The sequence below is a fragment of the Hevea brasiliensis genome, chromosome 10, assembly GCF_030052815.1.
Source record: "Hevea brasiliensis isolate MT/VB/25A 57/8 chromosome 10, ASM3005281v1, whole genome shotgun sequence".
Taxonomy (NCBI): domain Eukaryota; kingdom Viridiplantae; phylum Streptophyta; class Magnoliopsida; order Malpighiales; family Euphorbiaceae; genus Hevea; species Hevea brasiliensis.
In genome coordinates, this window is record NC_079502.1 from 3,098,212 (window position 1) to 3,101,987 (window position 3,776).

The 3,776-nt window shown below is 37.5% G+C and overlaps 1 non-coding gene across 1 annotated transcript; it reads left to right on the forward strand.

Annotated features, from left to right (window-relative positions):
- The first annotated feature begins 2,747 nt into the window (after positions 1-2,747).
- LOC131169990 (small nucleolar RNA R71) lies at positions 2,748-2,854 on the forward strand. The gene has a single exon (XR_009140934.1). It is a non-coding gene; the product is annotated as a small nucleolar RNA R71 (small nucleolar RNA).
- Positions 2,855-3,776: the final 922 nt, after the last annotated feature.

Genomic DNA, 3,776 nt, shown 5'->3' on the forward strand with positions numbered 1-3,776 from the left:
CACATCTCTGCAAGATTTTAGACAAATTAGTCAAGCATGAATCAAAATTAGTGCCATATACTGAAAAGTCATCCATGAAGACCTTCATAATCTCTTCAATAAAATCAGAAAAAATGGCCATCATGCACCTTTGAAATGTGCCAGGCGCATTACACAATTCGAATGGCATCCTTCGATAGGCAAAGGTGCCATAGGGACAGGTAAAGGTAGTTTTTTCTTGGTCATCAGGATGTATTGGAATTTGAAAGAAACCAGAATATCCATCTAAGTAACAAAAGAAAGAATGCTTGGCTAATCTCTCTAACATTTGATCCATAAAAGGAAGGGGAAAATGGTCTTTTCTTGTAGTATTGTTCAACTTCCTATAGTCTATGCACATTCTCCAACCTGTAACAGTTCTAGTGGGTATCAACTCATTATTCTCATTTTTAACAACTGTCACACCACCTTTTTTTGGTACAACATGCACAGGACTAACCCATTCACTGTCAGAAATAGGGTAAATAATTCCAGCAGCTAGTAATTTTAGGATTTCCTTTTTCACAACATCCTCCATTGTAGGATTCAATCTTCTTTGGTGTTCAATGGAAGGTTTACTATTTGGCTCAAGGAAAATCCTATGCATACAAACTGTTGGACTAATTCCCTTTATATCATCAATTGCATAACCCAAAACTCTTCTATATTCTCTCAAAACTCTCAACAATTTTCATTCTCAATATCAGTCAAAGATGCATTAATTATAACAGGATATGTTCCATTTGGTCCAAGAAAAGCATACCTGAGGTTGGAAGGAAGAGGTTTAAGATCTACCTTTGGGGCATCCTCTACCTTTAATGATGGTGGTTTGATCTCCAAAGTTTGCACTTCTTCAAGCTGAAAAATTGTGGCTTCAGGATGTGGTGGAGAGCTTTCCAAGTGTTGTGCAAAAGTAGCTATGTTATGATTGTCATCATCAATGCTCCCACCATGGACTAAGCAATTTTCAAGTGGGTCTTGTGGATAGCTTTTTCTGAAATGCTCATAAACAATCTCATCAATAATGTCTACCCGCAAACAAGACTCAACTTCTTCATGTTTCTTTTTCATGGCTGGATTGATGTTGAATATCATTTGATCATCTCCCACTTTAAGTGTCAATTTCTCACCCTTTACATCAATTAATGCACCAGCCGTTGCCAAAAAGGGTCTTCCCAATAAGATAGGAACTTTTGTGTCTTCTTCCATATCCAAAATGACAAAGTCCACCGGAATGTAGAATTTCCCAACCTTGATAGGCACATTTTCAAGAATGCCTTTCGGATACTTAATTGAACGGTCAGCCAATGAAAGATACATGTTTGTGGGCTTCAACTCTCCCATATTCAACTTCTCATATATTGAAAGTGGCATTAGGCTGACACTAGCTCCAAGGTCACATAAGGCATTTGCCACACAATTATCACCAATATGACAAGGAATGGAAAACACACCCGGATCTTTGAGTTTGGAAGGTAACTTCTTCTGAATTATAGCACTACATTGCTCTCCCAAGTTGATGGTATCATAATCTTCTAGCCTTCTCTTGTTGGAAAGAATCTCCTTCAAAAACTTAGCATAACTTGGCATTTGGGATAGTGCCTCAGTGAATGGCACATTGATATACAACTTCTTTAGCACTTCAAGGAACTTGCCAAATTGTTTGTCTAGCTTATGCTTGATGAATCTTTGAGGGTAGGGAAGGGTGGGCTTGTAAGGTTCAGGTGGGATGTATGGTTTCTCTCCCTCTTCTTGCTCACTTTTGCTTTCTTCTTCTTTTTCATTTTTCTTTCTCTTAACTGAATTTTCTTCTTTTGTGCTCTCTTTTTCTTCTCTCTTATTTTCACTCTCTTGACCAACTTTCTTACCACTTCTCAAGGTCACAACCTTACATTGTTCATGAGGGTTTTGTGGTTGGCTAGGTAGTTTCCCATAGGATTTGCTTCCCGATGAGCTTGCTTGTTGCGCCAATTGAGTCTCCAACATGCGGTTGTGGACTTATAATTGATCCATGGTTTGTCTCATGTGTTGCATTTCTTCCTCCAATTTGCTATTCATCTTGCTTTGTTCAGCAAAAAATTTCTCCATCATGCTTTCCAAGGTTGGCTTCGGTTCATAAGGTGGAAGGGATTGTTGTGCTCTTGCTTGATATCCCGGTTGTGGTTGCCTTGGGGGCTGAAATTGAGGCTGAAATTGAGGCCTATTCTGCTGCATATACTGCTGGTTATGAGCATAATTTGAGCTTTGACTTTGTTGAGCAAAAGTTGCTTGTGGTCTCCATGTTGAGTTGTTCACATTAGAGTAAGCATTTCCCATAGGTTTTTGTTGATAACCTCCTGCATAAGCAGCTTGTTCTTGCAAATAATCATCACCATAAGAAGAGTAATCAACTCCACAACTTTGAGTTCCATCTGTGTAGGCAACTTGTTGCATAGTTGTAGGAGTTGAGGTTGTTGCCTTTGTGCAAAAAATCACTAAGAAGCTGAGTCAACTGATCAAATCTTGCATTCATGTAGTTAACTGAGTCAAGTTCATAAATCCCAGCCTTCTTTGGCTCAAGTGCTCTAGGATTTCCCCACAAATGGGTGTTATGAGCAATCTTCTATAATAGATCATAGCATTTTTCACTTGTCATTCTCATGAAATCTCCTCCTGCTTGTGAATCAATTGTGTTTCTTATGGCTGGAGTAACTCTGGTGTAGAAATTCTGAACAATCATCCATTTAGGTATTTCATGATGAGGACATTGCCTTTCAAGCTCCTTAAATCTCATCCAAGATTCATATAAAGTTTCATCATCCCTTGGCTTAAAAGCTACCATCAAATTCCTCAAATGTGTAGTCTTCCCAGGTGGGAAAAATTGAGATAGAAAAGCTTGAGATAGCTGCTCCCAAGTAGCTATAATAGCTTGTGGAAGTGAGTCATACCACTCCAATGCTGAATCCCGAAGAGAGAATGGAAATAAGGTGAGCCGAATCACTTCATCAGAAACTCCAGGTTGCCTTTGTGTACCACATATCATCAAAAATTTCTTCAAATGAGAATGAGGATTTTCAAGTGGACTGCCTCCAAATTGTGAATTCTGAACCATTTGAATAAGACCAGTCTTTAACTCAAATTGATTAGCTCCAATGATAGGTCTGTTATCTCTCACATCAGCACATCTAGGAAAAGCATAATCTAACATGGATCTTCTCTGAGGATCATTTTGATTAACCACTTCATTTTGCCTATTTTGCTCATTTCCTCCATTGTCTCCACCAATAGCTCTATTTTGATTCTCCATATTCTCTATTGTCTCCTCTTGTTCAAATCTTTGTTGTTCTTCTTTCTCTGCTTCCTTTCTTCTCTTGTATTCCTTTTTGTTGGCTCGACAGAATTTTTCAATTTCAGGATTGAACAACAATTCAGTATCACTTGTGCTTTTCGATCGTCTCATAAACAAGAAAAGTACCTGAAAAACACAAGGAATAACAGTGAAAATAAAAGAAAATAAAAATTCTAATTAACTTAAAACAATTAAAATCCAACTTAAAAACAAACAATTCCCCGGCAACGGCGCCAAAAACTTGGTACTATTGTATGTCCGCAAGTGCATGGGTCACAGTAGTATAGTTTTAAAAAATGATATCGATCCCACAGGGAATTGTGCTTAAATTGGAAATAAAAGGATAAGCTAATTAGAATGGAAAAATTTAAAGATATAAAATGAAATTTAAAATTTAAGATTGGTATTTGAGAAATTTAAACTAAATCAA